The 15169-nt window shown below is 36.8% G+C and overlaps 1 protein-coding gene across 13 annotated transcripts in view; it reads right to left on the bottom strand.

Moving 5' to 3' along the window:
• Positions 1-15169, bottom strand: part of srcin1a (SRC kinase signaling inhibitor 1a) — a 143686-nt gene that overhangs the window by 86170 nt on the left and 42347 nt on the right. The window lies entirely within an intron of this gene.

The following is a 15169-nucleotide window of genomic DNA, read 5'->3' as shown; positions in this document are numbered from 1 at the left end:
TCATTATTTAAAAAAGGTTAATGTGCTCTGCTCTCATAATCTTTAATCAAAAATGCGAATCTGCTCCCCTCCTCAAAATGATCCCTCTTTACTTCTGGTCACGGGGTATGACAGTGATTGCAGCGATTAGCAAATAACAACATTACCAAACATCCAATGATCCAAACAGTAATGGATGAATTCAATTCAAGCCATACCTTAATTTCATTTCAGAAGTTGTTTTGAGACATTCGCTACTTCCGTATCATTGTGACTTTAATACTGCATACAAATTTCCTTTATTTGATGTTTATATTTTAAAGGGACAGTAAGTAGGATTTTCCCCCATCTAGTGGTGAAATTGAATTTTGCATTCAAACGAATAGTGCTCTCTAGCGCCTCACTTTTCCAAACACGTGTTGCAACTACGGTACCCTTAATGTACTCACTGATCTCCTTGTCCGTTTCAGCTGGTTCACGTTTTCTGAACGAAAACGCAAAACGCGTTATGTTTTTTGTCCCTCTCTGCTATTATAGTTTTTCAATATGATGGAACGACATGGACTTATTCGTTCAATGTAAGTAAACAGAAGAAATTCTGAGCTTACCAAGAAAAGTCAGATCATTGCCAGAGGTCATTTGACACCAATGAGGACATATTTATGAATAAAGACATTGGGTCTCATTCACTAAGCATGCGTACACACAAATTTGTGCGTGAGATGCGCGTACGGATGTTGTCACGAACAAATCGTGATTCAACAAAAATTTCCGTCTTCTAAATGTACGGAAAAATTCAAGAAAACCTAAAACCGCTTGTACGCAATAATCACGTACACTATAATTAAATACTAGGCTATAATTATAATGTTTATAATAATGTTGATGTATTAAATCTCTATATAAAAAGGGTCTGCTTAATGCCTAATGTAAACATCGGGTTTGGGCGTGTTTTATGCAAATTACCAACCTCGTGCACGCAGCCACTCAGGTAGAACACTCCAGATTCATTAATGTAAGAACGAGTATAAAAACAAACTCATGTGCGTACGCGCGTGTTGTGAATTAGGTGAAAAGTTTTCGTGAGTAGTGTGCGTAGAAATACGAAAAACGTACGCAATGAGTAGTGAATGAGACCCATTGATTTTGACTAATAAAATACTTTAAAAAACTACACATTGTTCCTTTAATAAAGAGACTGATAAATATTTATATATGATCACTATACCATTGCAAAAACATGACATCTTATGGTGGTCTAAGACTTTTGTGCACTATTGTCTATTGTCAAGAACAAATGTATTTGCCAACTTTCAGTTTCCCCTTGAGATGAACTGCCCTGGAAACTTTTAAATGTCACAGTGACCAGTGGAGCAGGAGACAGCATTTAGATAATGACCCAGACAGACACTATGAAAAATATCATATCATTTTCTCACTTCTGTTCAGCTCAATGGGATTTGAATGACTCTTCAGCAACTCAACTGTCACCAAGGTCTCTCTGTTGGCCCTTTACTCCCTTTCAGTAAGCTTTGGGCTAAAAACATGATTACCGTGCAATGAATTATTCACATATGATTAAAAGTAGGTATTTTATAAAGCATAGCCTGCGCTTAAAACAAACAGCGGAGTTGTGCTTGATAATAGACAGCAGCAGCAGCAGCAGCGCTCCCGAGGAACAGCTCAATTGAATGACCTTGTGGTTAATGTTGTTAGGATTGAATACTTTAATAGCGTACACTCTCATGAGAAGCAGCATTATCTTTCGCAGAGTGGCCCGATGAAGGGCAGACAGAACGGATACAGACTTACTATGATACTTGCTCTAGGGAATTGTAGCCGCTAATATACATTGACACTCTGACTAAACTGCGTTAGCATTAGAAATAAGTCAGTGGAATGCAAGCTGTGGATTGGTGTTCAATACACCTTAACAGCCTGTATAATTGAGTGATATTACTGTTTAAGAGTTTTTCATTGCTGTGTAGTTGGCTTGCCTTGCATATTGCTTGATTGCATAGCCATAATAAAGAACGCTTTACAATTGACATTCATTTAATAGCTTAATAATATGAATGCATGTCAAGTATATTATTTTAATTTCTCTTCACTGCAAGAGAAAACCAAGACAATGTTGATGGTACTTTAAAAAAAGAAAAAAAATACTTATCTAATCAGATAAAAAGAACTACTGTATCAGGCATGTTGATATGTGGTTCCTATGCAGGTAACATTGTGTGTCACATGGTTCTGTTTAGAGCTATATAAGTAACATAAGCCATATTACTGCAAAATAGTATAAGAGTACACTTTGTTTTGATAGTCCCCTTTAGACATTCTGTTCATGATATTGACTAAAAGTACCAATGCACCAATAGACCCCTTCACGGTTCACGTCACAGGTGGTTCCCACTGCGCATGTCGGGGTCAGAAAAGTCATTACAGCAGATAGACTTGCGTATTATTCGGTGTCGTCAAAAATGCCTACTTACGTTGTGGGCTGTGAAAATCGCACCAGGTCTTCCATTAAGTTTTCGCGATTCATGCAGAATCTCAAAAACAAAAAATACAACATCTGCGGCTGCAAGCAATGAACGTGCAGACTGGGACAATGCAAATATCAAAGAGGCTTGTGTTTGTAGTGCTCACTTCATTTGAGGTAAGTTAACCTTTTTTCAGACCTGTTAGATTAAATTATAAAGCCTGAGTAGTATGAACAGTTTGACCACATGCTGCGCGCGCACCCGATCGTCATTCAATGTTTACAAACCTTGAAGGGGTCTATATGTCAACAAACTCTCACTAGAGTATTAGTAGATTGTTAGGTTAGGTTTAGTGTACGGGTTGTACTTGCAAAGTTACTTATAGTCAGTAAAACGTCTGCTTGGGATCATCACAATAAAGTGTTAACACAAATATTAAGCAGAAAGTACACCAGTAGGCGTGTAGTATATGTATTGGTATTTATATTCAACAGAATGTCAAAGGGGACAAATAATAAAGTGAACATGTTTATAGCAAGCAATGATTTCAAGAAGTTTTTGTCTTTTCATTCTTATAATGAATTTAAAAATATTGAAGAAAGCTGATTAATTGTCTTAAAGGTGCAGTGTGTAAATTTTAGCGGCGTATAGTGGTGAGGTTGCGAATTGCAACCAAAGGCTCAGTCCACCGTTCACCCCTTGCTTTAAAAATTCATAGAGAAACTACGGTAGCTGCCACAGGAAAAACATGTCATCGTCTGAGACAACTTAGTAAAAAAGTTTGTCCGTTAAGGGCTTCTGTAGAAACATTGCGGCACAAAATGGCGACTTCCACGTAAGGGGACCCTTGTGTTTGTAGCTAAAACGCCTAATTCTAAAGTAATAAAAACATAACTGTTCATTATAAAAAGGTCTTTATACACCACTGATAATATAGTTTTGTATATTATTTTGCATTTCTGTCAAGAGATCCTTCTAAAAATTACACACTGCACCTTTAAGTTTAGGCTGGAGGAAAAGTCTTTTTAAAAGACATTGATCTGACATGATTTCCACTTAAACAGATATCATCAGTACATAGGGTTGGCCCTTCTGATGTGGTAAAGCAAGTAACTACAATAACGCAGGTAAGAGAAGAAAAGAGAGAGAGAGAGAGAGAGAGAGAGAGCACAGAACACTGTAGGTAAGGACAAACTGTTGGCTTCCATCCATCAAACTAAAGCTAGAATTACTCTGACAGACAAAATCAATGCAAAATAATGTGTTAGCAAGACCTTTTAAAAATATACAAGCAAACAACATTTATAGCAAGCAGGAGAAAACAGTAGCTAACAAATTAAACGCTGTTATAAAGGTTGGTGTGTATAAATTCAATGCCTGCACAAAACACAAGGGCATGTTGACTTTGTAAAGTTTGCAACCCAATTTACATATGTAATAATGCACTGTATGTAACAATGTTTATTTTAGGATTTGATGGAATTATTTTTGTCATCATCTACACCAGGTAGTCCGCACAGAGTCTGTGAGGTGCCTGCCAAAGCACATTCTAATAATAGTCTGAATTTTAATATTTATTTATTACATATTTTTATATTAGCTTAGCTTCACTCTAAAAATGTCTGGGTTATTTTTGACCCATAATGGGTAAATATTGGACAGAACATGTGATGTGTTAAAAATGACCCAATGTTGGGTTGTCGTGATGCAACCATGGTGTATAATAACCCAGCAGTTGGGTTAAAATAACGCAGTATTGGGTCAATTTTTAACCCAGCACATGTTCTGTCCAATATTTACCCATTATGGGTCAAAAATAACCCAGACATTTTTAGAGTGTTGGTTTACATATTAACATTTTAAACAATACTATAACAAATCAACAAGTAAAACAAAAACGTTTTGAGTAGACCAAATCAAAAAGTAGCACTCCAGATAGTTTTATCCGTTGTGGTAGCCCTTGCCCACAAAAATGTTGAAGACCCCTGATCTACACTCTAAAAACAATGGTGCTAAATAGTACTAAAAACTTGTAATCATAGGGGAACCATTTTATGCGCTACAGAGCACCTTAAATGGTGCTGCATGACTATAACACCATGGGCCCTATTTTATCGATATAAGCGCATTGTCTAAAGCGCACAGCACGACGTCTAAATGAGCGTGTCCGAATCCACTTTTGCTAATTTAATGACGGGAAAAATGGTTTGTGTGCCGAGCGCATGGTCGAAAAGGGTTGGTCCTATTTTTTTATGAGTAATAGGAGTATTTTGGGCGTAATGTGCAATAAACCAATGAGAGTCTCAGCTCTCATCCCCTTTAAAAGCCAGTTGTGCCGGCGCTATGTCTAATCTCTATTTAGATGACGGACTTTGTAAACTGAAAATCTAAGCGGAGGAAGAAGATCCCCAGTTTAAGATCAATGTTAAATAATTGTGTTGTTTTCACTTGTATTGAAATTGTCATTTTTTTATTAAAACCTTTAATACCCGTTTTCTTTTAGTCATGGAAGTAAAAAAGCAGGCGTATAGTTGCTTTAAATGTATGGCTATCCAATATCATCAAAAAATAATTTACAAGTATGTAAGAAAAGGTTTGTACTCTAAAAATACTTTATTTGTAACAAACAGGAGATAAAGAATTTACAAACGGCTCTCCGCACGTTTCAGCACTTGGACAGCGTCACAAGCCTTACTTAAAAGTGTTTCTCATCTCATCATTTCCACAGGTACAGAGTCATCATATACAATAAAATTTAAAAACAGATGCATTTGTTTAAAGCAAAGCATTTATTTACTTACCAGGCTGCAGGTGAAGCAGCTCTTTGCACCTTCTAACGTCTCATAATTGGTCCTCATTTATGTCCAAGAGACTCAATAATAATCTTTTACATTCAATCCTTTAATCTTTCATATTTAAAAGCGTTTTTGTGCTGCTGTGCATTCATGTAGGCTATGTGATAAGCAAACCCGCGTTGTCGTTCCGTTTATAGGCGCATATTACTAATGCGCTCTTTAAATAACAATTAAATAACACATTGCGCCATTGACTTTAGACTTTAGACCAGGTTTTTGTTGGTCAATGGTGTAGTATATTTTAGTTGCCTCAAAATAGCAACGCGCCAACAATGCGCCTGAACACACCTCGTTTTCAGACCAGAACGCCCATAGGCGCAAAAGAGGGCGAAAAGGCATTTGCTATTTAAACAACGTGACGCTAAACGTGAACATTATAATTGCGTAGGGTGGAAACTAGCAAAAGACACTTACGTCACGCATTGCGCCGGGTGTAAGATAGAGCCCTATGTATGGTTTAACATAGCACAATATGGTTCTACACAGCAGGTGACACACAGGTTCTACAGTACATAGGTGCCGTTTAGCACTAAAAATGGTTCCCCTCTAATTACCTGATGAGACAGTAAGCCACTTTTAGTGCTATTTAGAACTATTGTGTACCCACCCCATGTTGTTTTTTTCATTAAACACAAATATTATGCATGCTTGAATTTAATAAAAAAGACACATGGTTGCATTTAGGATTAGAACCACATGAGGGTTTCTGACCATTTTTTTGGGTGAATTATTCCTTTAAGTTTTCAAAGAAATGACACAGTATCCGATTTTTTTAAAACAGAACTACACATTATCTTTGTCCTATCTTTGCACAACTACACAAAGAGTATGCAGCCAAAAGATTTGACAGTATTTTATAATAATAATGGAAATCTTTAAATCATCTAAATGGCAATACTAACAAGTTAACATCAGAAAATAGGTTTGGAAAGACAATTATACAGTTTTTAATAAAAATGAGTGACACTTTTTAGAAAACAGGACAGATAAGAAAACTCTGACAGACTAATTGTCTGACACAAGCAAAAATTAAAGCTTGATAGTGAAACACACACATGCTGTAGTTTTAGCACCTCAAATTTAGCACGCTCTAATGCCTCACTTCCCATTTGCCTCCTGGCTATTGCTTTACCCACCACAGTGATACACATGCTGCCATTAGGGAGACACTTTGCCTTCTGATGCCGGGAGCCTATCAGGAGCATATGGAGGGGTAAGACAGGAGGAGGTGGAGTAACAAATGAGGCGGCAGAGAAGCTATACAGGGAAGAAGTGAGAGAGAAAGGAAGGAGAATGCTGATGCATGAGGGTTTAAAAACTTATTTCTAAAAGACAGGAATCAGATGAAAATATGAATATATTTCACTCATTTACACATGAAGATGCGCTCACCAAGAAACTCAAATGCAAATGAGAAACAGTCATGTGGAAAGAAGAAAGAAATGAGCTAATTAAACATTTTTATATTCATTACCAATGAAAATAAAGCACAGAGTTGCATATAAGATAACATGTCCAATGTTTAAGTCAGTGAAAATTGTTCACACTTGAATATCCATCCATTCCATTTATTTTTATAATCATTTTTAAATAATTTTTTTGCACTTTCCTAGCTGCTTTTCTTTGATTGGCTTTTTAAAATAAAATTAAAATAAAAACTAAACTAAATCCTAGCTACAGTAGTAGATCTGTGTTTCACATATACATATGCATATATTCACAAAGCACACCATTAAACAAACAGTTTAGAGAGCACAAACTGGTTTATCAGCAAGCAAGTGATTGTTTTATAGTGGCCTCTAGAGGTTGGTTGCTTACTTACACAATTAACCTCTATAAAACATTCAAGATATGATTTATTATATTTAACCCCTTATAAGAAAACATAAATCCCATAAATTACAATTTCCCATTTTGCTTTATCCATCAAAACCAGAAAGTAAAATATTGCAACGTAACCCATATACGTTATTAATTATTCAATCGGGCAAAATTCATATTAAAAACGCCCTCTAGCAAATGCAATGAGCTATTGAGAATGAAAAGAGTCTGTGGATCAGTCTATAAATCAGTCAAGTTTACTAAAAAAGCAGCAGTAAGAGATACTGTATATACAGTACGGGTAGAGAGTTCAGCGGATGCATGTTGTTAAACAACCTCAATTATTCAATTATTTCACATCTATCTATCTGTCTATCTGTCTGTCTCTCATTCCCCTCCTCTCTCTCTCTATGAGTGTCTAAAACCCGAATGACAAAGAAAGGAGACCTTCCCTCACTCCTGTATAATTGCTAATACTGCCTAGGGGCCATCAAAGTGACTGGGAAACAACTCTTTCTATAACAAGTCCATTACAGACGACTCACACAATTCACAGACGTACACACCTTACAGAAGTACTACTACAGTACAACAGCGACAACATACCATAAACTCAATTTCTTGTCCTATCTACCCATCTAAAACGATATATGTTTGGATAGGGATCATTACTGTGCCTTGGAAAATGTGATTAGACTCAAGCAGTGCGATCGAGGTGCAATCTGGTTTTGCCTTTGGTGTTCTGAATACACACACAGCAGTACACAAATGCACATTCACAATGATTGGGACAGATTAACAGCTTGTTTGTTTCCTTTGTGGTTAATAACAGTTTTTAATTAAACTAAACCCATCACACATCTTCTCATTATCACAATGGAGACTCGTCCATCTATAAGTACAAAAACAAGACTGCTAACATGTATATTTTATTAAACTTTATATATATAAATGTTATATAGACAAATATACGTATACAATTGTGTGAATCAGTGTTTGTTCTTTAATATTCTTCTGGAAACCATCTGAGACATCATTAAAGAAGCTGAGACACAGAGTGAGAAACGTCTGCTTTCAGATCTGCTCGCTTCACAGACCTTCAGTCTAGCAGAACACTTTCACTGTCAAATGCTTTCACATAACTGCCAACATCAGAGAAGTGTGCGGTAATGTTAAATCAAAAATAACCTCACGAAACTCAAATGAAATATGGGGAACTTAACGGTTTCATGGACTGGATGTGGGAAATCTTCTGAATCCTGTTATTTAAACACATTTCACGGATGTAAATGTGCAGAAGTATAGGCTCTTATAAAGAACTTGTTTACTTCAGTGGTTCTGAAACTTTTCGGAGTGCACCCCCCACCTTCTTTGTGTACTGTGCATCTCTTCATGCCCCCCATCCCCCAAATTTATGACATAAAACAAAGTAAAACTTAAAATTTGAATTAAACAAAACATTAAGTGGTGGTTTCCCAAACAGGAATTAGCTTAAGCCAGGACTAGACCTTAGATTAATTAGGAAATATAACTAGTTTTAACAAACATGCCTTACTTAAAACATTACTTGCGTGCATTTTGAGGCAAAACAAAGGGTACTTATGTATTTTAAGATATGTCAGTGCAAGTTGTTTTCAGTTTGGACATTTATCTTAGTCTAGGACCAGTCTAAAGGGCTCGTTATAGTTGTGTGTAGGTCCTATGGCGTAGCCGCGATGGGGTAGGTTTCGCGTCGGTTTTAATTTATACTCTTGCGTTGTCGTCCGCGTCGACATGCAAACACACATGCAGACTGCTGGTTGGCAGTATCCACGCTTGTTACCACAGTAGCAGTGCGACCGTCAAAGAAGAAGAAGGATGGCAATTTAACCCACAAATGAAGAAGAAACAGCAACTTGTTGTGTATGATTTGAGAAGACCGCAATGATGGAAGTAAATAAACAGCGACTTTTGTTGCAGTTTGAGTTAAATTACTCCTCAACTTGGCTCATCTTTGTTTTCACTGTTGCAAACGAAAATACCTATAACGCAGGTTTTTTTACATGACGGGAGGGGTTCTGGTGGACCAATCACAGGGCTTGCGGGCCGTGTAGAACTGACGCGCTGTTAAAAATGTTGTGAGGTGCATGTCAGGCTACACACAGGCTACAGAAAACCTACGGCATAGATCTTACGCACGACTATAAATCGGGCTTAATCCCTGTCCGGGATTAACTCTGGACTGTCACTTTAACTCTGGACTTGCACAGCACAGGGCCACTTTATTTACATCTTACTGCACATGGACACTTTAAGGACAATGATAAAAAAGCATTTATGTATATACAATATTTTTCACATATATTTGAAGAGTTTCGTTGCAAAACGAGATAACCACCGTTTTTTTAATTGTTCAGAAATCTCGTTTTTTTGGTTGTGCATTCCAATAAATTTTTTATTTAAACCTTCATAACTTAAAAAATACAGCTAAGTAGCACCATAAAACAAAATAATAACATGATAACATAATAATAAACATGTTTTGACAAAAATGTTAAAAAATGGATTTATCTCGTTTTGCAACTAAACTCTTCATCTATATATTTTTATATAGTTCTTATATAGTTTATACTTTATTTATCTACCTCCTTTTGGTTTTATTTTTTTATTTATTTACTTTTATCCCAAATTGCATTCCATTTTCCTTTTATGCTTGAATACCGTTGTAAAAGTTGTAAAAAGCATTTCATTGCATGTCGTACTTTGTATCTATGTGTATGTGACAAATAAAATTTGTTTGGATTTGGGAAACCGCACCCTAAATGATCAAATAAGTGCTATTGGTTGCTAGCTATATTTTCTGAGACTTGATTTCACTGAATTTTTGATAAAGTAATGTATAATAAAAAATGTCATAAAACTGGGGCCCCTCTGGCACCATCTCAGTTTGGGAACCACTGATCTAGCTATTTTCAAGTCTGTAAAAAAAGTTATTTAATGGGTTTTGTTTTTAAATAGCACAGTATTAGTCAGGTTACATTGCATCCTTTGGCTCTGCTTTGTTCAGGCTGCTAGGTTCAGGCTTTAAATTTGACTGGGGTAATGTTTTAAAGATCCCAGTGTCAATCCAAAGATCGTAAGCACTGTCACACCACTGAAAAATGTGTTAATTTAGCCAATTTTGAATGATTAAAAAACGACCAAGATCAGGCATTCACTGGTACGAAAATCTGCCTTTTCATGTAGTGTAAATAAAAGAAATGATAAAAATCTTGGAAAAAAGGGGCGATTCTCTGCTCTCAAACGCTGGGGGCGTATCCGCTGTCTGTGCTAAAACACGTCCACTCACTATGAGAAAGCTACCGACTCACTCAACCGTCGATGCTAATGCACTTTAGTTATTTTTGTGCTAGGGGCAGGGGCCAGTTTTGTGCTCGGTGGCTCCAGTAAAGAATGAATCTGAATCCAGTGCCTCATCGAGCCATGATTTCAGGCCCACACAAAAAATCCTGAACTCTGAAATGGTGAAAAAACGATTAATAGTCTCTTTGTAACATGCAGTATATTTTTTTATTTTTATAATGTGTTTAAAAACAATTCTCTGAATTGACATTACACATGCTTTCTGTGTTTTCATAGACATAAATGTAAATCTTACAGTAACTTGGTATTGTTAAAATACAAAGCTATTTCTCCTTAGGTCTTATACTTAGCCAAAGAAAGTTTTAGTCATTGATGTATGTCACATGCAGTCTTAAAAATCAGGTGATTTGGTTTATTTTCCAAAAGCTGCTAAAACCGACAACTATGATGAACAAAATCAATGATTCTCAATGAAATCCTAAAAACTCACACAGTGTTTGATGTCTCCAGTTATTAAGCTACTGCATTATACAATACCAGAAAATAATTTAAAGTGTTTATTTCGAAGAAAATCATTACCAGCAACAAACATTTTCTTTCTCTGCCTGTCTTTCTCTCTCTCTCTCTCTTTATCTGACTAAAATAACAGTGTCTGCCAAGTCAGACGTGCTGGAGCTCTATGTGTGCATCTCCGCTCATCCCTTCACTTTACAGCAACAAAACAGGCAGAAGAATCGACCCACTTTCAAGTCTTTAGAAAGACAAGCGGCCCTGCTCCACGCTACCCACTTTACACGCACACACACACACACACAAACAGAAATTAAATCTTTTTTAGGTCTCCTGATTTCATTGAAAGCTTCTAAGTTGCCGATACAGTTTAGACATTTATTGCTTTTCCATCCGTTACAAGATGGATTTAGTTGTAAAACAACCAAAATGAATCATTTTAAGTAGATGACTAGTCTATTCCTTCATTAGTAGTGAGACGACACATTTAAGCCTGTTATGGGAGAATGAAGCTGTATAATGATGATGTCATAATGATGTATAAGTTGAGGATAAAACCTTATTAAGCGTTTGACTGTGAAATTAAATTCAATGAGTCGTTTGAATCTATAACTATGCATACGCACACAATTTACATTCACGTAAACACACATGTAAGCAAACATCTAACAATTACAGCCTCGCATTCATTTGCATCGCAAACCACCTTGCAGTACTGGTAGAATATAAACATGATCTTACCTTTACACTCGTATGCATGCTGAGTAACAGAAACTATTTCGACGCACAACAATCCAGAGTCACGAGAAATAGGCAAATGTAAACAAAACGATCTCAGTCTGAATCCACAGACAGGCAGAACAGAAAGAGCTCAAGTCAGACCCGAGTCATAACAGACAGCAGTCGGAGTCTACAGTATGTAAATGAAATCTAAATAGGAAAAGGATGATGCAAATCTTGCATTAATGCGTGTGTGACCTCAGATGACATCTTACCGGTATATTAAAAAATAACAAAGCACTTGCAATCCTATACACAAAAACTGTTTTAATTGAAGGCAACCGCATAATGAGTAATGCATATTGGGAAAAACAAATATTGTTTTGGGGATAAAGCAACGGGGGGAAAAGCTCAAGTTGTTTGCCAAAAAAAGAGACTCGGTTCAGTCACCATGACAACCCACAGAATCCATTTTTCTGCTCTTTTCTTGCTCATACAAAAACACAGAAAGGCTTGTTATTAACTATTATAAATTCCAGACAGAGACATATACCTTAGACCATTAGGAGAGACTGTGGGTGGGTGGTCCTGTAATGGTAAGGGTTTGTGGCTAAGACAAAGTTTCTAGGTTTGATCCCGGGGAGAGGTAGCATTAGCAATGTCCTATAAGTTAGTGATGTATTTGGCTGATATAGTTTATCCGAAAGGAGGCTTTTTTGCTCTACAGTGTTGCATTTGTTTCAGTAAAGAATATGCTTCCTACATTGACCCGGTTATATTGACTTTAGCTCAAAGACTCACATTTGCTAAACACAAATGATTAATGTGAAGTTATTACTGAGTAGTTACAAAGAGAATTTTTAGACATATATACACAGAAATTTGAATGCATTTAAATCTTCCAAAAGTCATATTTTTCTAATATGGTGAGCAGAAGGCGCAAACACTTTAAAGGACAAGCTCAGTATTTTACACTTAAAGCCCTGTTTATGAGGAAATAGAATGGTATTTTGCAGCGATTTTTGTGTGAGCATATCAGTGAACACCCCTGACCACTCGGTGAGTTTCACGTCTTTGTAAACGAAAGTTTTATGCATTTTAGGAAGGTTTGTTCCAGTGCACCTATACTACCATGGTAGAGGTGGGAGGTGATACAACAAACACCCGAAAATTCTCGGGGCAGCCGCATATGTCGAAATTTCAGTCAAAACCATTCTATTTCATCATAAACAATCTGAAAACAGGGCTTTAAGTGTAAAAAACTTGTCCTTTAACAAAAGTTAACCACCATACACATATTCTGGGTCAATTTAAAAAAAAAACGATGAAACTCAAAATTCAAATTGTTGCAGATTTCCCCTGAGATTGCCCCATGAGCCCTTCCTAAATCTCAGGCTTATTTTTATTCTCTCTGGCTCTATCTCTCTCTTAGTCCCTCGTGATGGCCTATAGGGAGTGTTGTATGGAAGAAGAATCGGGTGGGGCTGCCTCACAGATGGGCTGGTGGGTAGGTTTCCGTGGTTACAGGCGAGGAAGAAGAAGGAAGAGGAGCCATCTGGCAATGATTTGGTGGGATGACGTGTCTTGCCCCTCACCCACGACACCCACAATCCACAGGGCAACATGCCTACTGCTCTACCAACTGTTATACTAACTACAAGTAACAGCATTACAGGTGATACAGCTGCAGGTAATAGGAACACCTGCACTACCAAATTAAATTATGCCAACTTGCGATCTGTTGTGATTAATAAACTACATTGAACATATCTAACTATAAATAGCTATATGTAGTTTTGCTTACTATTCTATTTGCTACAGGTTACAATATGGCCACAGCTATTCGATGAACAAGCATATTGCAATGACAGCTGTTTCTCTCACTGAAACTTTTATAAAGAATTTACTTGTACTTTAACCTTTACCATTGAGTGGTTTTGCAGTTGTCTTTATAGCAATTTGATACCACTCAAGAGGCACTGCAAAACTAATCTTACATCTGTGTTTAAAATATAAGTATTTAATTTAACCAGCAGCAGCAATGCAAGACAAAATTGTATTTTCAGCAAAAAACAAACTGACCGCTCTAAATCCATGGGGTAGTGAAAAACCTTGTGTAATCTTGAGAGAGAGAAAAGAAGAGATAAAACTGGGGCAAGAGGGGGAGAACAAGAAGAAGTCAGAAACCAGGAAAGAGCAATGAATTATGGGTGACCCGAGCTGGAGAAACAGAGTATGACAGAAACTTAAGGGATTTTGTGGAACACTTGATGTCTTGTTAGTAACCTTCCTGGCACTGTGATTGGTTAAAAATATCACATAGGTCATGTCGAACAAGTTGTATTCTGGTATACGGCACTGGAGCATTTATCATTACATGGCCCCTAAAGAGACTCAATTTTTTCTCCCAAACCAAACAAAGAGCACTGAAAAAAATTATTCATTCAATTTACTAAAATTTTTTTAAAGCAACACTATGTAGTTTTTTACCTTTAAATAATGTCTCTAAAATTATTTCAGTGATAGAACAACTTTTAACTGGACAAATTGTACTGTTGCTGCAACCTGAGCAGCCTCCTAGCTGCTACAAGCACACTCTGAAAGTGGCGGTGGAGGGTAGAGCACACAGCCCCGCCCCTCCCCCTGCCTGCAGAAGAGTGTCTGATACCAGGCAATGTTGCGCTTTTCAACCACATGGGGGAGCTGTAAGTCATTTTTACATGGAACCTACATAGTGTTGCTTTAAAGGGATAGTTCGGCCAAAAATGATATTAAACCCATGATTTACTCACCCCCAAGCTGTTCGAGATGCATATGTCCATTGTTTTTCAGACAAACACATTTTCAGTTATTTTAGATCTTTCAGTTAATTAAATGTGAAGTTACGGGGTCCACGACCTTCAAGACCAAAAAATGTGTATTCATCCTTCACAAAAAAATCCAAAAAGCTCCAGGATGATAAATAAAAGTCTTCTGATGGTAATCCGCGCAGTGCTGTTGTAAAAATATCAATATTTAAAACTTTATAAACCAAAATAACTACCTTCCGGTAACGCCGCCATCTTAGACTCCTCTGTATATACCGGATGCGAGTTATTTTGGTTTATAAAGTTTTAAATGTTTCTGCAGTGAAACTGCGCGGATTGCCCTCGGGGGTCCTTTGTTTATCGTCGTGGAGCCGTTTTGATTTGTTTTGTGAAGGATGGATGCACACTTTTTGGACTTGAAGGTCGTGGACCCCATAACTTCACATTTGATTAACTGAAAGATCTAAAACATTTTCTAAAATAACTGAAAATGTCATCGTCTGAAAAATGATGGACATATGCATCTCGGACGGTTTCGGGGTGAGTAAATCAAGTGGTTGCAATCAATTTATTTAAGCTACATTTAAACCACATTTAAAGTTTTTTCTTTTGTTTTTCAAATTTTTTTTTTAATGCAGCTTATATAAATTGC

Source organism: Misgurnus anguillicaudatus, chromosome 19 (genome assembly GCF_027580225.2).
Source record: "Misgurnus anguillicaudatus chromosome 19, ASM2758022v2, whole genome shotgun sequence".
NCBI lineage: Eukaryota > Metazoa > Chordata > Actinopteri > Cypriniformes > Cobitidae > Misgurnus > Misgurnus anguillicaudatus.
Note: the sequence above shows the minus strand (reverse complement) of the source record. Positions and strands in the feature narration are given on the sequence as shown.